Raw genomic sequence first — 20,484 nt, 5'->3', positions numbered from 1 at the left:
GGCGAAACCCTACCATTTCAAACGGGAGTGCATTGGTTTGGTTAATATGATGAGTAATTAATGTGAGCTAATATGTTATAATCGAGCACTTTGCCAACACAGGATGTTAATGAAATTAGTCTAAGGTTTTCTAAGGCGATGGGCTTGCCTGGCTCAGGGATAAAAGAGATTTTTGCTGAGTTCCATTCCTTAGGTAGTTCGCCCTTACACCAATAGTAATTGTAGTATACTGTTAAATCTGCAATAGATAAATCATCCAGATTCCGGAGCATCTTGTTAGTGATGGAATCCGGGCCTGGCGCTGAGCCATGTCTGACGTTTTGGATAGCATTCCTAACTTCTGCCTCAGTGATGATTTCATCGAGGAATGTGTTTTCTGGGTCACGGTGGTTCGGAAGAGTTCTTTATTCGCCTTCCGGAATATAAATTTTAAGAAGCTGATTAATGAGATATGGAACGGATACGGTAGTTTTCTGAATGAGCTTCTGGATGTGATGAAATTGATCTGTCTTGTTTTGTAGGGGATTAAGAAAGTGGTCGAGGAAGAGCCGATGTTTTCTTCATACGGAGTGCTCCTCTTAGTTTATTAAAGATATAATGCCGTTGCTCTTCAGCTAGTTGTTTCCTGTAGTGCTTTATCGGGGTTTCTAAATGCGCAATCTTTTGGCAAAGGGTTCTGTTGTACTTGTTTCACGTCCACTGTTTTTGCATACTGCGGTACGCTTGCCAGCGGTGCAGGAGTCGTGAATCAACTCGGCACCATGTTATTTCTGGGTCTACTTTGTTGCTGGCTGCATCGGTGCCTTAGTCCAAGCCTCTGTGTTTACTCTTGCGGGCGCCTCATCATTAATTTGCTGCGTTCTAATTTTGCGGAATTTATCCCAGTCTGTAATGTATGTGTGTTTGGGTGGTGTTATTAGTTGTTGCGCGGTAGTAATCTCGGTCTGAATGATGAAGTGATCACTTCCTAATCTGTGTTCCGTGCATACCCAGTGTGCTCGCGTGATCCCGGCTGTTAGTGTTAGATCTGGTGTAGTGTCGCGCTGAACACTAGTGCCTATTCTAGTGGCTGAGTATGGGTCGGATTCAGTAGTTAGGTTGTACTTTTGAGTCTGTTCTCACGACAATCAGCCCATTTTTGTAGTGTACGGGTATCCCTTGGAAGTATGGGGGGCATTGAAGTGACCTACCGCGATTATTGGGTGGCTGTTTGCTTTCCTTTTAACTGCTGCAAAAAGAGAGCCCAATCTGTGATGATAAGCTATTGGGCTGCTGTAGATATTCAGGATTAAATAGCTGGGATCTGTCATATGGGGGGGAAATATCCTAACCAGATAGTATGGGCTCTCAAGTTCATCGAGCTGTATAAGCTCTGCCGTAAGATTCCGTTGCACGAGAATGGCTGTAGGTGAGGATTTACAACTTTGAAGGCCTTTAGAGCCGGGCAGTTTACCTTCTTTCCCCGCTTCTTGCATGGCGAGTATGTCGGGAGCTCTCGTTTGTGATTGAATATGTAGTATTAGGGCATCTCGCTTGCGTTTGTATCCCCTGCAGTTCCACTACCACACACGTAGCGTCTTATTGGCTTTGGTTTGGGTCATGCGTTGAATCAAACATGGGCTGTGGTATTGCCTGAGTAGCTACCGAGACGTCCGTGGCTGTCGCCAGCTCCGCGATGGTTTTGTGCAAATCAGTTCGTACCGACTCTATCGTGGCCTGCATGGTGGCCTGGTTCGTCAGAAGTGTTTGATGAAGGTGAATGAGAGCGCTTTGACATGCTCTTTGAACCGTGACAAGCCTGTGCTGTGTGGGCTCTGGGCCCTAGTTCGACGGCACTGTTGCCTGAATGGCCCTACGTTTTGGAGGAGGGTTGGATGACTGGGAAGAGACGTTGGAGGATGATTGCGACGCGAGAGCATGGGAGGGTTCCCATGGTTTATGCACGGCTTGCTAAAGAGCCTGGTTTACCTGTCTAAGCTATTCATTTTCTTGGCCGAGCTCTGAAAGTTCGGTGCGTATAGTTTGCAGCTCTCGCACGAAAGAGCCTGGGACTATAGGAATTGGGGAACAAGTGGGCGTTTGCAGCGAAACATTTGAGGAGAAGCGGGGGAAGCTCACCTTGGCTGTTTCGATAGGAGGTCGCTGTGCCTGGTCTTGCTTTTTCTTCTGTGCGCTGTGCATAGGTTGTGGAAGGGTGGCCTCGAACTCCGTCGATTTCCTTGGAGACTGCCAGCCGCGGAGAGCGTAGCACTGATGGCTGCTTGGGCATAGGTGAGGGGCTTCCGTTGTGGCTGTAAGCTGAGTGGGCATTCCGCTGATCTGGTGTAGTGGGCACAATCGCGTACTATGCATTTAGGGACGCATGGGTGATTGTCCATTGGATTCAGTAGTTCAGACAGCGTGTATCGTTGTTGTGCTTGCGTTGTTGGGCAGACGTCCTCGCGGTGGCCGGGACGCCAGCATGTGCTGAGAGCTTCTGTTTTCCTTTTCAACGACTTGCAGCGCTACGTTGACGCTCGGTAGGGAACCCAAAACGGCACTCTTGTTCCGTTAAATAGAATCTGTATTAAAGGGCTGGTGAAGAGCTTTTCAAAAAATTTTTGTTGGGGGCATTACTTTATGGTTTTCTTGACGCTGAATTCGAAAAACATGTTTATTTTATGTGTAAATACACCCAAACCATCTTTTTTCGTCAAAATAAACGACGCCTGCCCGGTGGCGTGGTCAGAGCGCTGGCTGCCTTTCAGGATTGGCTGGCTGCAGATGACGTCATGTTCGGAAGTGCTGTGACCGCTCGGCCTGAAGATCTCATTGATCTCATTCTGTTCCCGTTTAGATACGGGCCAGAAGGACCTCTGGTGAATGGAGAGTTCACACAATCTTTCCTTAGAATATGAGAGCCTGAGGGAAGTATAAGCGCAACAAGTTCGCTCTCGGCGAGCTTGAGAAAGAGGTTCTCCCCCGGCGACTCATGGCCGACTTATGCTTCTCGGGTGCAAGGAAGTTGTGCCGATATTGGTTCGCCGCTTTTACCACCAGCGCTAGTCACAACTCCTAGCACATTTTTTCGACACACCATCATCCCCTTCTTCGCATGTGCGACTTGGTTGTTTTCATTCGGGCAGGCGGTACAACAAGCTGTCTGCAGCGGCCTGCGATGCGTACAAGCAGCAGCTAGCGAGCGGCAGGTCGCTGCGTCGCGCGGAGGTGCTGGTGCCGGGTCGCTGCGCGGCCGGTCAGCGGAACGTGTCAGTGCTGCACAAACGCAGTTTTAGAATAGGAGAACCGAACTGTTGTGGTCACCCGAAAGGTAGCGGAACCAAAACGCAGCACACTTGTCGCCGACGAACTTTATAGAAAAACACCTTCCCGAACAGCTCCAGCCAGCTTCGGTTGCACGGATCGCCTCGGAGGTTGGGAACTTTATGCTTAGCACCGAGACCGATATTTGGTCACTGCTACCTCTACAATCGCGAATGACTATCCTTAAAACAGTTTTTCACCGCACTATCATCCCATTTCTCGCGTGCGAACCTTATTTTCACGTTGATAGTCAGTCCAGCCATCGGTGCTATGTTCATTCTTGCGCGCAGGTAACGCCATCCGTCGGCCCCTCGCCGCATCTCGTGCTCGGGCAGGTTGCTGCCGACGACGCGCTGCGAGACCGGTCGGCCCTCCGCATCGCGATACAAACGATACAAATTCGATCACCTCTTTCAAAATCACCTTGGATGACAATCCCTAGCACAATTTTTCACCACACTATTCATCCACTCTCTCGCACGTTCAGTTGCTTTTGGCGACGGCCCTAATTCTGGCCGGCAGCGAAGAGCGGTCGCTGCCGCGGCTGCGTGGTGCGTGCGAGCCGTTTCGTGCGCCGTACGGGAATGCACGACCGGCGAGTGTGCGGAGCGCTTCCGCGCGCAGAAAACGCTTCATGCTTTCAGCTTGCTTGATTTCTTCTTAAAATCTAGCTACTCAGCTAAGTTTCCGTCACAGCCAACAACGTCGATCGGCAAAACGAGCAAGAAGTTCGCGAAGCCCTGAGCGGGGCGGTCCCACGAATTTTTTAATCCCCTTATAATAATGGGTCAGAAACTATGGGTACCTGCATATTTGTTCAAGCCAGTCTCTTCGCGTATGAAGCACAGAGCACCCGACGACACGGCCGGCCCTGCGACTACTCGTGAAGGCAATGTAGTAGCCACGGGCGCTCGGGTAGGAAATCTCTGGTATCTAGGAGTCGCTTTAGGGAAGCACACAGTAGCATTACGGTTGAAAATCGACGCGGTAGCAACTCTACACAATTGAGATTAATAAAGGGCACATTGCACGTCTGCTTAATTCGGAACTTCGCTGAGAAAACTGGGACACAGCGAAGCGGCGGCGCACGCCGCTGGCCATCTTCCGAATATGACGCTACTTCCGGTCGCTGCCTCTCGGTTTCTCGCTCTTCCGGCGGCACAGCCGCGAACGGTGGGCGGGGCGCCGGGTCAACTTTATCGACAAATATCCCAGTCCCCAAGCGAGATATGACGAAAATTTTTTTACAGTCATAAACTATCCAACATACTAATTGTAAAAAACAAATATTTACCCACTTTCAAAACCACTTCACCAGCCCTTTAATGTGTTAAACCACCAAATGTGTTGAGCCGCCTCGCGTCTAATATTCCAAGGTCTGGGTTGTAATGCGTTAGGCTATGCAGAATCTCTTCTGCGGTGTCATGACGTACTGGGGACATTGAAGATCACGCCGATTGCGGTATTCGCGGGGGCGGAAACATGAGTTGCCACTAGGCACTGTGGCCTGTTGAGTTCCAAGGAAAACATACTGGTGTATTTCTTGGCTCGGTCTTCGTCAGGAGTGCTGACGACGATGTAGTTTACTCTCGGGTGGATGGGTACTTGATTGTTATCCGTGGCGTTCAGGCCACCAAACTTCATAATCAGGTCCACCAGCGTGGCAATGGCAACGGATACAAGGGCTAGTCCGCCTACATCCCCACAGAGCTCAATGCTTCATTATAACTGCGTTTCGGTTTCCTTTATTTTTAAGTTTCTCCTCGTGACTTCTGAAGTAGTCATGGTGGCGCGCAGCAGTATGTTGGCGTCATCTAGGAGGACTGGCGGTAAACAAGGCCCCACAATATGGACCAGGCAGTTAAAGCTGGCTCTAAAACCGCTCTAAACACGGGCACCCTCAAGATGCCACGTTGTTGTTGCCATATCATTAGTTCAAAATATGGCTAAATATTATGCACAAATCAAGTACAAATTTAGGGCCCTAAACTAAATGTAGCCAATTTTATTTTAATAACTGTGCATAATTACTACGTATTGGATGCTTTTTTTGTTTTCTTACGCGCATTCAAGATTAATATACAAGAATAAATAAAATATAAAGTCAACAGAGATGGTGGTTGGGGCGCTAAATTCATTTCCTGATTTTTGTTATGAGCGCGAGACATATGGGAGACCCGCCGTGGTGGCTCAGTGGCTAAGGCATTGCGCTGCTTCGCGACGAAGTCGCGGGTTCGATTCCCGGCTGCGGTGGCCGCTTTTCTGATGGAGGTGAAAAGCATAAACACCTGTGCGTACGAGATTTCGGCGAACGTTAACGATCCTCAGGTGATCAAAATTAATCCGGAGCCCCCCCTACGGCACGCCTCATCGCCTGCGTTGCGTCGGCACGTTAACTCTTTCGTTACCACGCCTATTCAAATCGATCACCGGTGATCGATGATTTATATTGCCTATTTTAACATGTTTTAGTCATTTCTCGTACACATAATGCGGCCAGTGGTTAGTCTAGGCACTGCACTTTTAGAATCAGTTTAAATTTTCCCGCTCCGGCGGCACTGAGATTTCTGACCGAGTTTTTTGCGAGCTGAGGTGGGTGTGTTTTTGAGGAACGGGGCGTGGCTGCTGCACTTGACAAAAAAGGATGCAGGTCGTGGTTAGGCTGCATTACAATATTTTTTTGTCAAAAGGCTCCTGGCAAGTTAAGTACCAAATAATGTTGTCAGCTTCGTAATCTGACAGCGTTGAGAGGAGATAATTACTTGAAAATGACACCAGGTATTCACTAGTGATCTTCGGTTCGGAGAAAGGGCAGCTTTATTATTCCAAAGCTCATTTCAGATGGTCCCCCGCATGTCTAGCAAGTGTGCCTGGCATTTTCAGCCAGTTTCCAGAGGTTTTGTTTTTGCGTTACGAAATTCATATTTGGCGCTACTACGGAGGAGGAGGAGGAGGAATGCCTTTAATGAATGAAGAGAAGTCAGCCTGGCAGCGAGCTTGGCTTGCTACTCCACTTGAACATGAGATGTGCGAAAGTGAAGGGAAACGAAAACAGAAAAACTCACACAGACACTACAAAAGCAAATAAGCACACAAACTGACAAATGCAGGATCACGCACACGGCCCACAAACAGAAGTGAAGTTAAGGCACACATTCACAGAGTTTCGTTCAGGCCGGAGTCACGGAGAAATGACACCAAAGCCCGTGTACTCCGTGTTGCCGCGGCAGTTGAGTGCCAAGGACCAATGGCGTCACAAAGCTTCAATGGTGCATCAGCACGCAGTCCCAAAGTTGTCTTCCAGGTTAGCCGCGGGGTGTCATAACGGGGACACACACACAGAACATGTTCTATGTCCTCACGGACACTGCATACTTGACAGTGAGGGGAGGCAACTCGGCGCGTCTTGTGCAAGTAGTGGCTGGTATAAGCGACGTTGAGGCGAATGCGGTGAACGACTCCTTCGTCGCGCTTTCCCAGGCAACACGGCATTCGAAAAGTGCAGGCGGTATCGATTCTGTATAGTGGCTGATAATGTTTTGTCCCGTTCGTCCATGTGGAGAGTTGTGACTGCCGCGCCACGGAGTACGCAAGTGTCGCGGCGTCACGTCTAGAGAAAGGAATCGGGATGATGACACTAGATTGGGTGTGGGCCGCGCAAGCTGTTTCGTCGCAGTTACCCAACTACAAGCTCATTTGCCATGGAGCCTCCGTTGCCCGCTACTGTTCCTCGAAACAAGCATGCCGCTCATGCTTCCACTTTATCTACGCCTTACTTCTGCGATAACAGCTTCCGCTGAAAGTAAAAAAATGACACCAAGTCGTCGGGTATCAGTTCAGAGAAGGAGAATGCTTCCAATTGGCCTTGAACACTGCCAGCTGTTCACCGGCCAGTTTTGGTTTCATACGAGGGTATTTCCGTAGGTCTAGTGTCGCTGCTTAGTAGAACTGTCTATTCTGAGTCTCCAACAGCCTTGTATTTGTTTCGTTTCGAAATTGTTAGGTGGCGCTGCAATATCCCCAATTGTTAGGTGGCGCTGCAATAGCCGCCGCCTATCTTGTATTTCATTCACTGCGCACCCGGGATGGCTACTGCCGATCACCGTCAACATTTCATGCCATGTTACGCGAAATATCTTGCTTTGGAGCTCGGCTACCTTTCACTATATATGATATTTAAATTAAAAACGAGCAAATGTCTGAAACAATATGCAACGTATAGCGTACAATAAACCAGTAAATTTTTATGTATGTGCTGTCATATTTTCACCGAACAAAGTTTTGTTTGAGCAAGAGCTGTATCAAGCGTAAACTGATAATATAAAAAATAATGATTTGAGTTCCACAATAAGATGGCTTTCCGGAGGTGTGCAGCACAAAGCAGAAAGGTAATTCCGTCCGCAGGTGCGTAAATGAGCTCTGTGCACAATATCTTGAGTGATGGACGGTCCTAAAACACGCAGTCATATGTTTTTAAAGATATAGTGCATCCATATGCAATCACACATCCCGATGACACATCCCGCAACGCGAGGGGTCAGCAAAGTTATATTTTTTCTTGTATACGTACAGGGGGGATTAAAAGATATGCGAACAACGGAGCCACAGCTTCCGTTGTATACAACACAGCTGTGTTGTATACCAGAGTGTAACTCTGGTATACAACACAGATTATTTTGTCCTTCACTTCAAATCCCATGCGCGCTTAGCTAATCAACTATAACGGCCGCTTCCGTTCGCACCCTTTATCAGGGGTCAGGACCACCCCGCCTGAAGGTCTGTAACGAAAAGCTTTGTCCTTGTGTATCAGTTCTGTCCTTCGTCTTTTTTACGCTGCACATCCCCTAAGTATGATCGACAAACTAGCGCAACAACATACCGTATTACACTCTAATTCCTGCCATTTTGGGCAAAATTTCTCAGTAAGCTCATAGATACCACCTTGGAAGCACCTACAGGTACATATGCGCGCTCTCGGGTAGCGATGGCCCGATCGTGTATTTCGTGCAAGGCGAACCCGACTCTCCCTTCAGAAGTAAGTGAATTTGATCGGCCTCTAAATCGGTTAATGCACGTTAGTTCAATCATAGTGGTTAATTTTGCTACAGCTGCCGAACAATGAGCGTGCACTATAGCATTTCTAGTACAATTTGCCCGCCATCCTTCAAGAGGTCTGTTGTTATCTGATCCTCACCAGTGCGTTGCGCTGCTGAGAACGAGGTCGTGCGTTCGATGCCCGGCTGCCGCGGCCGCTTTTCTGATGGAGGCGAAGAGCAAAAACGCCCGTGTGTACGAGATTTCGGCGCACGTTAAGGATCCCCAGTTGGTCAAAATTCATCCGGAGCCCTGCACTACAGAGCGCCTTCCCATCTGCTGCGTTGCATCGGCGCGTTAAACCCTACAATCAATCAATCGTCACCAGTAGCTTTGCCGTCTTGCATGTCTTTTAAAGCCTTCTTTACTTCTGCTGTCCTTACTGGTGGGATGTCTATCTCCTTTTAACTAGTCCTTCGTTCGGTATTATCCTGGATGTCGCGGCTACTGTACAGATCTCTATAGAACTCCTCAGCTACTATAACTATTTTATCCCTATTTGTAATGACATCGCTTTCCTTGTCTTTAAGTGCATACACCTGATTTTCCCCTATGCCTAGACGCCTCTTCACCTCTTTCAGAGTGCCTCCGTTCTTTGCAGCATGCTCAATCCTCTACATATTGTCCCGAAGTCAAAGACGACGCAGTTGTCTTCAACGGATACAAGTTTATTGGAGTGAACTTGTGCTCCCCTAACAGCTCAATGAATACACAGGCGGTGAAGCAGCAGTCAACAAAGTGACGTGCTCAAGCGAGCGTCGGCGATTCGAATACCGCGCCGTCTGCCCTGCGGCAATTTATGCCTTGGCGCGAGTGTTTCTAGAACCGTCTAATTACATACAGAACAATGTAGATCAAATGAGATTATTCTTGGCTGTTCACGTTAGTTCTAAACGCTCTCCCTATGAAAAAAGAGATAAGACGTGCGTCATAAAAACGAAGAATGGAACACGGGCTTCACTTGGCACACAGATAACACAGATAACGCAGCCCGGCGCAGCCGGTCGGCTAAACAAAACATAAACAAACCCAATGCATGGTTCGCGGCATTACCCCCCTTGAAGAGTGCCTAGACCCGATGCAAAAACAAAAGACAGTCCGAACAAACAACAAAAAAAAGTCCGTCATCTTGCATAGTAAGGTTTAAAGCGACCCACGTGGGTGACCTCGGGCCGCGTGCGTCGTCGTGATGTTCCGGAATAACCATCGGGGATCACCTCGTAGTAAGTTGGCCGACACGTCGTAGAATCTGGTAGGGTCCGAAATACCGTCGCAGAAGCTTCTCACTGAGTCCGCGTCGTCGGATAAGAGTCCAAACCCAAACGCGATCCCCTGAGTGGTACTCGGCGTCTCGGCGTCGGAGGTTGTACCGCCGGGCATCCACCAGCTGCTGGTTCGTTGTACGAACTCGAGCGAGCTGGCGGCCGGGCCTCCTCCGCACGCTGAAGGTATCCTTGGACGTCGGCGTTGATGTCGTCGTCTTCTACGTGCGGAAGCATGGCGTCGAGCATCGTAGTCAGCCGTCTTCCGTAGACAAGCTCGAACGGCGTCATCTGGGTAGTTTCCTGGATAGCCGTGTTGTACGCAAAGGTGACGTACGGTAGCACTTCGTCCCAAGTCTTATGTTCAACGTCGACGTACATTGACAGCATATCCGCGATTGTCTTGTTCAGGTGTTCCGTTAGTCCGTTCGTTTGGGGGTGGCACGCCGTCCTTATTCGGTGATCCGTGTTGCTGTAGCGTAATATCCCTTGCATCAGCTCCGCAGTAAAGGCCGTTCCGCGGTCCGTGATTAGGACTTCCGGGCTCCATGTCGCAGCACAACTTGGCTTATGAAGAACTTTGCGACTTCTTATGCGGTCCCCTCGGAAGAGCGGCGGTCTCTGCGTAGCGCGTCATGTAGTCTGTCGCTACGACAATCCACTTGTTCTTGGGTCGGGATGTAGGGAACGGGCCCAGAAGGTCTATTCCCAGGGCGTCGATGCGACGGCGATCGGCTGCAGAAGTCCGGCGGGTCTCGTCGGTGGCGTTTTTGGTCATTGGCAGTAACGGCAGCTCCGGACGTAGTGGGTGACGTCGGATGTAAGGCGGGCCAGTAGTAGTTCGCCTCGATTTTTCCAATTGTGCGGGCTGTGCTGAGATTTCCGGAAGATGGGTCGTCGTGGCACGCTTCCAAAATTTCGTCACGAAGGTCTGCGGGGATGACAAGAAGATAATTCATTCTCGTTCAGGGGCTGAAATTGTTCTTCACGAGAACCGAGTTTTTCAGGCGGAATGCAGTAGGAATTCCGTTTGAAGGTCCTAGGCACGGCGACGTTGCATCCTTCGAGGTAGTCGATCATGACGCCTAACTCGGGGTCGACACGCTGCTGGGCGGCTAAGTCGCTCTCCGTCACGACTCCGTAAAACGCGCTGTCTTCACCAGAGTGGTGGGTCGACGGGAGCGCGGGACAGGCAGTCGGCGTCGGAGTGTTTCCTGTCGGATTTATAGACGATTGTAACGTCGAACTCTTTCAGTCGGAAGCAACACCACCCAAGACGGCCGGAGGGGTCCTTCAAATTGGTGAGCCAACACAGGGCATGGTGGTCTGTAACAACCTTGAATGGTCTACCGTACACGTATGGGCGAAATTTTGAAATCATCAATATAATAGCGAGGCGCAACCTTCTCAGAGGCTGAGTAGTTTTTCTCCTCCTTCGACAGACCACTAATGGCAAAGGCGATTACTTTTTCGCAACCGCTTTGTTTTTGGACGAGGATGGCACCCAAGCCTATATCACTGGCGTCCGTGTGCATTTCCCTTTCGGCGTCTTCGTCGAAATGAGCGAGCACTGGCGGGCTTTGCAGGCATTTTTGCAGCTCGCAGAATGCTTTTTCTAGCTCCTTTTCCCAGCTAAAAGGGGTGCTATCTTTCGTCAAGCGTGTGAGTGGCTCTGCAATGCATGCGAAGTTTGCGACGAAGTGCCTGTAGTATTGGCACAGTGCGAGAAATATTCGCACGCCCTTCTTGTCTTTCGGCCTTGGGAAGTGCGCAATGGCTGAAGTTTTTGCCGGGTCAGGTAGGACTCCCGCGGCGTTGATGACTTGGCCCAAAAACTTGAGCTCCTCGTACGCAAAACGGCACTTTTCAGGCTTCAGCGTTAATCCCGACGTCCGATTGGCCTCGACTACAGACTCCAACCTTTCAAGGTGTTCGTCGAAAGTCCGGGCGAATACCACAACGTCGTCGAGGTATACGAGGAAGGTGTACCACTTCCGGCCTCCTTGCACAGTGTCCATGACTCTTTGAAAGGTTGCTGGCGTCGTGCACAGCCCAAACGGCGTCACCCTGAACTCGTATAGGCCTTCCGGGGTTATAAATGCGGTCTTCTCTCGGTCTCTCTCGTCCACTTCAATTTTCCAGTAGCCGGTCTTCAGATCGATCGATGAGAAGTACTTCGCATGGCAGAGGTGGTCGAGGGCGCCGTCGATGCGTGGTAGGGGGTACACGTCCTTTTTGGTGATTTTGTTCAGTCGCCGGTAGTCAACGCCAAACCTTAATGTGCCGTATTTTTTCTTCACCAGTACGACAGTACGACCAATACGACTGCCCCATTATTATACTTGATGCTGGCATAAACAGTAGCTTTACCGTTCAACAATAGGATGTACATAACGTTGGTATCAGCTGTTTATTACGCTCTAGGGTGGTTACGAATCATGTGCTGTAATTAATATTCATGAACGAGATATTTCACATGCTGATGACATACGGAATGTAATTAAACGCGCTAGGTCTATATAACTTTACCTTCATATTTACACAGTAAAAATGCGACAAGAAATTTCATTTTCATAAATGAAATTTCTATTGGTGAAAATACCTGGCACTTTGTAACATTTATCTGCAGGGAACCTAATACATTTGCTCGTGCTGAGAACTTGATCTGGTCGCCTTCCGGTGGATGCTTCTTTGTTCTTTGGTTGTATCTGCAAAAAAACAAGGAATGAATGAAAAAGGTAAATTAAATAGGAAGAACGAATACTTAACAGAATCATGTCACACGAATTCCGAGAAACAAATTTTCGGGTTCTAGATAGTCAGAAATGTTCGAGAGCGGCCAGGAAATTTGAGAGGCTGTTTCTTAAGGGTTTTTCTCTCTCTTTCAAGATTTTTTTAGCTAACTCTGCATGCACTCTGATCAAAAGCTCCGAGGAATGCAGATTTAATATTTGAATCATATAATAAGGCAATATTCCAGCGGAAGTCATGCACAAATGAGCTATTGACGGCGACAACGGTTTCGTTTGCACCGTCTTTCTAGCGGAGTGCATAACATTCACCTTCTGTTGGAAGAATCAAATATCCCGGCCTAAGCTGTCTTCCAATGCGGAATTTCCCACATTTGTCACTCCACAAGCACTCAGTTCCCGTGTTTTGCCAGTCCTCTGAACAACTTATGGAAGCAAAAGTACATAACAGCAATAATAGTCACGAAACCAGTGCTCCGCGCACATAGAAACGATGGGCCGTTGCAGCGGTTTCAATTTGAATTGGCGGCTTTGTGGTTGCGAATTCAGAAGCGAGGTGGTGCACCAGTTGGCTGTTTGCAAAAAGTTCCGTACATTTTTGCTCAAATATTTTTACACAACACATTGTAAGCGAACTGTATTGGCTCTCTGAGTCACGGAATTAATTTTTTTGTATTCTCCATCAAATGTAACCTTTCGGTTGCGCCATCTGGTGGACTTGATGGTCGAAAACTGCGCTGTAGGTTGGTCACGTGGGGCGTCGATTTTTACGCCTCCTACAGGGAAAACAGGGAACGTCCAAGCTTGAGAGGCCTGCTTAGTGTCAAGTTTGTCGTACGTGCCTCAGGTGTATAAACAAGCAGTTGGAAAAGTGGTGTATGCACCTGTTTCAACATCTGGGCTTTAAAGGAGCCATGAAGAGAAAACACAAGTTTGGTTCATTCGAAAGATTGCCTCGTTAGAACCATAACGACAGCACTTATAACGCAAACTTCGCTCAAATAAGCTACATAATTAGGAAAAAAGGAAATGACCATGCGACCCACCAGCTCATTTTCCGCAACAGAACCTATGATGTCACTTGAGAATGCTGTGCGATTGGCGGAGGCCGGCAAAAGCAAACGCATGTTGGGCAGGGCTTACAGTTTGCATAGCGAGCTAAATGCCCGTGAAACATACTGCACATTCTTTTTATGACAAAGAACGGTGGAGTAAACGGTTGAAGTTCCGAACGAACACGCAAGCGTGTATGCCAATGCGTACGAAACTACGGCTGGCCGAGCTCGACATCTCGCCGTTGCCATCGTCGCGCAGACGAATTTTCGGGTTCAAGGCTCTTCGGGGCCAACGAACCGTCCCAGCACGCACAGCCGCGACCTTGCTTAGTATCGTAATCCCTTCACAGGAGGTTGGCCGTCATATCGCCAACAAGCAAAGGTAAAAATAGAAACAAGGGGAGTAAGGAACACAGAGCAGCAACGAGATAGTGCCACTCGTCGCACAGGTTTCGGTATGGAGGTCGTGTTGGCTTGCTGCTGTCGTTACGAGCTCGTTTACAGTTTACAACCACTGAAAACTTCAGTTTGTTCGAGTACTTTACAATGAAATTTCGTTGCTGCGTTTTGAAATGCCCATGTAGTACGGGCCAATCGTCGAGGGAGTGCGACATCCCCGCCGGTGAGATCTCCTTTCATGTGCTGCCCAACGACGAACCTCGGCGAAGCAAGTGGCTACGTTTTGTGAACTTTGGAAACGGAGGAGCAAGAGAGCTAAAGGAAGGACGAGTGTGCTCGCTTCATTTCCGAGGAAGTGATTACGGCAGGGACCCGGACATGCTGGCGCTCGTCGCCGACTTCGTCAAAGCGCTCTGACCTTGGGGAAAAAAATTGCCGTACACACCGCGCATTGACGCTCGAATCTTTCTGGTCGGAGCAGAGAGCTCGAGCGAACGGCTTTCCATACACGACACCGGCCAACTGGCATAAGCGATACTGCTACTGAAATTGAAAATACGGCACATACGTACCAGTGTGTATTCGTCCGTCGCGACGGGGCTGACGAGGCAGCGGTGCCGACGGCTGGGTGTTCGTCTGTTGTGGCTATCGCGGAATGGTCGCTTTCCCGTCCACCGCGTATCTCACAACTCTTGCCGCTCGTGCACTTGGAAGCATTGAGCGTTCAAGTGGTGTGAGGTTGTTAAATGCAAGCCCGAGCTCCTCGGCGAGAGTATTGTTCTCCGGATCAGGCGATTCCATGAGTAGGGCTGCGGGTGCACTAGGTTTTACTAGTATTTTTAAAATGGCCGCCGTCTCGGTCGACTCCCGCGTGTAGGTGCTATATGGAGTCGACATACTAAGTATCTGTTTCATGGACCGGCTCACGTGACGCCATTGTTCACGTGACGAAATGTGCAATTTTAGCGGGAGATTTAAAATTTTGGCTTAAATTGCCTTATTTCTCAGTGAATCAAGCATCATTTGCTTCCGGGAAAGCGCTTGGGGTACTATGAAACACCTAATCTTTCGAATAAAACAAACTTTTGTTTTCTCTTCATGGCTCCTTTAATTCATACTTGAGAGAGTAATGCGACCTATCAAGGTTCTTAGCAGTGCGTTATTGGGATAATGTCTACGAAACATTGAACAAAACTGCGTACGGGCGCTGTGAAGGCCTTCATACCCCTGCGGTACCGATGCGGTACCCCTGCAGTAGTGCCCTAGTGGTAAATTAAGATGGCAGGCTTACAGGGAGCCACCTGCCGCACTCTGCCTTCTGTTGTTCAATAAAGGTCCATGTCAAAAGCACACTTTTTAGCCCAATTTATTTCGGTTGTGGAGGGGGCGGTGCCTGACAAGGTTACTGGATTGTAATAACCTTTACATATTTGCAAATTGGTGCCTGAAGCTCCTATCCATAAGTGTCTGTCAGTGAGACTGTTTGCATCATGCACTTGAATTTGCATAGAAGCAACTAAACTTACCATTCAAAAATGTCAATGCAAAAGAGAATAAAAACAAATGATGTCTATAAGTGGTAGTTCTCTAATCATATTAGGTGTGAATAATTCACTCCCATATATATTTAAGAGAAAATCAAACTCTTTTGCTGCTTCAACTACGATTTATTTGAGCTCGTCCCAGCAGATGTAAATTCAAACAACGGAAATTAAAGAGTGAGCTGTAACTATGACGCAAAAACAACATTTTTCCTGTACAGGCATTTTACCCATTATCGTAAAAGGACACTCACACATCTGAAAAAAGTTAAATGGCCTGTTATAACCTATAATGGTGTTCTCAGAATCACAACTGGCATGGCAGCTGCGAAAGCACATTTTTCAGAAATGGAGAATTTGCTATGCATTTGGGAAGTCCTGCGTAGACTCCATCAGAATGGCATTGCGTTGAGAGTTGAGGAAACCTAAGCCTGAAAGATGTTTTTCCCGCGAAAAGTGCAGCGCTGTGACGCACGATTTTTGCGTGCACACTTCAGGATCGCTTCCTGTGAGCGTCGAAGATTTCATCAACTCTCAACGCAATACCATCCTCACGGGGTCTACGCGGGCCAGACCACTCACAACGTGAGGGTCGGGGTGCATCGTCTGCACCATCCGGGTCACGACGGTGCGGGCCTCGTCGAAGGCAGTGACGTCCCGGGAAACTGTGGTGCTCCCCTTGTGGGCTTCCCTGGCTCAGGCGCCGGCGTCCTCGTCGCCCCAGATGCCGCTGTGGCCCGGCAGCCAATAGAACCGCAGGTCGCCGCCTCGGAAGGCTAGTGGTTACACAATGCACATCTAAGAAGCAATAACTAGGAATAGGAAATGAAACAAACCGACGTTTTATAACGAAACGCAAGCCAAATTATTTTTCACGGTAATCTGAAAGGATAAACTCTGTTATTGTTTTTCTTCGTACACACAGCGCGTACCCATGTGCACCTCCAATGGCGTGGCTTTTGTGCACACACGACTGAACACAAGAGCGTTTGATGCCAATGTTATCATCCATCAGCATAATCTACAATTGTTTTCCTCGTCGTCGTCGAACGCGCATGATGTTGCATTCCTCGCGAAATTTATGCTTCAGCACGACTACTTCACCTACGTATAACTGCATCGATCTTCGTAACGTGGTGTTTCTTATACAAATTAATGACGCACGCACTGTTTTGCGCGTTAGACTAAAAATAATTTGTTTACTCGTGTGTCATAATGACGAAATCTCGCGCCGTCCACGAACTGGTGGGGTGAGCGGTAAACAATCGATCAGTTCTAAAATGATAGACGCCAGATTTAACATACAACCAATAATAATTACCACCAGTGCACGCATACAATAGGCACACCAGACACGAGTCGTTTCCTTGACATTTTGGACTTAATCTGCTTATAAATTACTGCAGCGACAATAAACAAACTCGGTCACAAAAGCAGTTGTTATGCATTTACAGCAATCCTCTATCAAAATGCGCGCGCACTGATCGTCGCGGGTTTGGTGCTTCGGCGGTGTGATACACTACATAGACTGTTGCTGTTCTTAACTTGTACCCGAGTCAAGGCCGGGCTAGGAAGCCTGGCATGTAGGCTCCCTAGCCTGACCGTGCCCGAAGCCCTCGAGCTTCGCTATCGCTCCGCCGCCTGCCGCCACTTCTCCGCGGCGTTTGCGGGAAGTGCGCTGTGTGGCTGATAGGGGCTCATGCAATGTTTTGGTTCTTTCGCTTCTTTTTGCCTTTCCGCGCCCTAAACAACTTGCTATGGTGACGCCTCTTAGCAAATGAGCATTTAGGGCACTTCAAAAAACAGCTACGTCTTGGTAGAGTGTTTAAACGCCACCGAGAACGATCAGGGGATGCGGTTCTGCGCGCTAGTTGGCCGCTCTTACGGGCGTCGGCGACGGCAGCAGCATATCACCAGTGTCACCTACGAATACGCCAGCGGTAAACTACGCTAAGGAAGACGCCACACAGAGAGAGGTACACAAAGACAGGCGCAGACTTGCAACTAAAGTTTATTCCACGCAGAAACACACATAAATACAGATGGGCCTATCATTGCGCCCGCGCGAAAAACAAAACAAAACGCAAAACATAACATATCAACAACATGTCGTGAGCATTTTCACAAACGCTCGTCGATAGACATCATCTCACTGTTGTGCAGAACAAGCGATGTATCGCTGACACAGTAATTTTCCTTTTTCCTGATATGGCAAGCCTCGCAAATCTCTCTTGCTCGGCTATTCTTGCACCTACATAATATCTTAACTTAGTTGAAGAGTGGCTTACATAGTGGCTTGAGAATCACGCAGGCGGACATCTCCTGTTACGAATGATCCCACCGCTGGGCTTTGTTTCAACACTCCTCGGCTGTGCGGCGAAGCCTCCACTACGTGCGCCTTTCAAGCAGGCTCTCCCTGTCAGTGACTCGCACTTCCCGCCGACAATTCAAGCAAGCTGTGACAAGCCTGGATCTCTGGCGCCTACCTATCGGCGCGATGAACCTTCGATGGCGTGCCGACGCAACACGCAGAGACCTGTCCCAAGGACACAGAGGCCCCGCGACCGCTGCGGAGACCTCCTCTTTCCCCTCTCTCGGACTCAGCGTGCGCCGCTACTACCGACTGCTCACGAACTCTGGAAAGAGCGTTGTGTATGTCTGTGCCGTTAGTGTCGGGTGCACAATCTAGAGGGAAGTACAGTACAGGCTGTCAGCAGAGGCGTTTCGCCAGAAGTTCTGTGAAGCCGACAAAGCTAAGAGCGAGTCGTACTTGGAGTTCGCCTATAAGCTGAGGGCTAACATGGCAGAGTGGCTCAAAGACGCAAAGGCTTTCGGAGAGCCCGACAAGGTAGTTGAGTGCTTCGGGCTCGAGCAGTTTTACCGCCGTCTACCACAAAACCTGAGACTGTGGGTGCAAGATAGGCCAGGGTTAAATACTGTGGATCATGCAGCTCAGCTAGCCAACGAGTTCGTCGCACGACGAGGTGCGGAGGGGCCGAAAGACGGCCAAAAATAGTTCAGTCCGAGGCTTGATAAGTCAGGGCCGAAAGGCAGAGCTCCCCAGGAAGACGGTGGAGCTAGAAAAGTAGTTTTCGTGGATAGTGAAACTGGCCGCGAGAATGAGAAGAGCGCAGACGCTGAGGAGCAACGCAGAAAGAAAGCTTTTGAAGCGCGCAGACAGGCTGCATGTTACAACTACGGCGAGACGGGGCATTTCGCTGCGAGTTGCAAAACGGGCAGGCTTGTCTTTCACATGCTAGCTCAGAGTGAGGACAGCAGGCAGTTTCTAAAGCCGTACGTGTAGTACGTTAGCTCGTTGTCAACGGTAAACCGTGCCGAGTTTTTCGCGACTCCGCGGCGACGGTAGACATGATCCACTCTTCGTACATTGAACCGGATCAACTGACGGGACAGTGTTGGGGTGAAGCAGGCCGTAGCAGCACGAAACGTGCGCCTGCCGATTGCTAATGTCAGCATCGGAGGTCCGTTTGGTGAACTTGTCACGCAGGCGGCGGTATCCCCACAACTTCTTCTGGAATACACGCCCCTATTCTCTAACAGGTCGGATCAGATGTTACGCGAAAAGGGGTACCATTTTGAGAAACTGCCGTGGAAAGAATCAGCTCGGCTCGCTGCAAAGGACTCAAGTAACGATAGTGTCGCCACGGCTGTCAACCCGAACGCGCGCAGTTCGCAGGCTAACGACGTACCGCGGGAAAGCCTAAACCGTTACGTTAGCGAAAGAAGGCAACACGAGTCCGTTGAAACGAAAGGTGTTTCTAAGGACGCGAGTTCAGAACCGAGCTACGCTGGGGCAGAGCGGCAGTGGAGACACTGAACGGTGTTCACGGTGCAGCTAAGCCTGGCGACGCCGCAACTGAGCAAGTCGCTAGCGTTCCACCTCCAACTCAGATACTCGATGTCGAGCCACGGCCTGCCGAGCTAGTAGCGATTCTGGTGTCACCTGTTGTTGAGTCGTCTTATGAGACCGGGCCGCCCGTGCCTAAATTGGCCTTGACAGCCCGAAAGGAGAGCGAAAGCACCCTCTGGTGTTCGCTCACCGAACGTGTCGCAACAAAGTGCGACAAGAGCTCCTATGCGGGCCTGCCGAGTGGCAGCACCGCTCGCACACTTTGCGCCGGGTCTCAGCGGATCTCGGAGCGGCCGAGAACGAAAGCGCACGCCTTGCTCGAGCGCTGGAAAATAGAGCTATTTTCTCCTCGCGCTCGAGACGCGTCTCGGAAGAAGGCCGATGTCCTCTCGACCGGACGCAGCAGCTGTCAGAGAACAGGCGCACCGAAGGTGCGATTCAAAAAGGGGAAAGCTCAGGTCAACGACCAGAGCTCAAATCGCGAGAAGTGGCCTGTAACGCCTGACTTTCTCAATTCCTTTGTTTTTCCTGGAGCAGGTTTCGCCCTTTACGATTACATTTATTTTTGTGCGCGACATTTCCAATCACGCGAAATGTCACCTTTCGGGTTTGTGTACTTGTCTAAAGTACTGCTGGGCTAAAATATAACTAGTGCAGTTAGTTATTAGCGTATTTTATCGCAAACTAAAAGCCTGGTACAGCTTCAGTGTGGATTTGTCTTCGCACTTGCCAGCGATGCAGTTGTGTCTTCCTGTGTTCTGTTGCTTGCCTGACCAAGCCAGACACGTTCTTGGGGAGCCACTATTCGTCCAGTGACCGGCCCGGTGAAGCTCCAGCACGGTGTCGAACGCCCAGGCCTGGAGTCGATCATCTGGCGAACACTTCTCTCCGAAAGCATCCCTCCGGACAACAGTTGAAAACACTTATACATCGGACATCGGGATCTCGGACCCCCAGTGGAGAAGCTGTTACGAATCAGCCCGCCACTGGGTTTTGTTTCAACACTCCTTGGCTGTGCGGCGAAGCCTCTACTACGTGCGCCTTTCAAGCAGGCTCTCCCTGTCAGTGACTCACACTTGCCGCCGACAATTCAAGCAAGCTGTGACAAGCCCGGATCTCTGGCGCCTATCTATCGGCGCGATGAACCTTCGATGGCGTGCCGACGCAACACGCAGAAACCTGTCCCAAGGACACAGAGGCCCCACGACC

At 49.5% G+C, this 20,484-nt stretch overlaps 1 protein-coding gene across 4 annotated transcripts in view; it reads left to right on the top strand.

Annotated features, from left to right (window-relative positions):
• The window catches only part of LOC144178855 (superoxide dismutase [Cu-Zn]-like), a 98,786-nt gene that overhangs the window by 25,343 nt on the left and 52,959 nt on the right, over nt 1–20,484 (top strand). The window lies entirely within an intron of this gene.

The sequence above is a fragment of the Haemaphysalis longicornis genome, unplaced genomic scaffold (assembly GCF_048455015.1).
Source record: "Haemaphysalis longicornis isolate Haplotype H1 unplaced genomic scaffold, Haemaphysalis longicornis Haplotype H1 scaffold_1, whole genome shotgun sequence".
Lineage (NCBI taxonomy): Eukaryota > Metazoa > Arthropoda > Arachnida > Ixodida > Ixodidae > Haemaphysalis > Haemaphysalis longicornis.
This window is presented reverse-complemented; position numbering and strand designations above follow the sequence as displayed.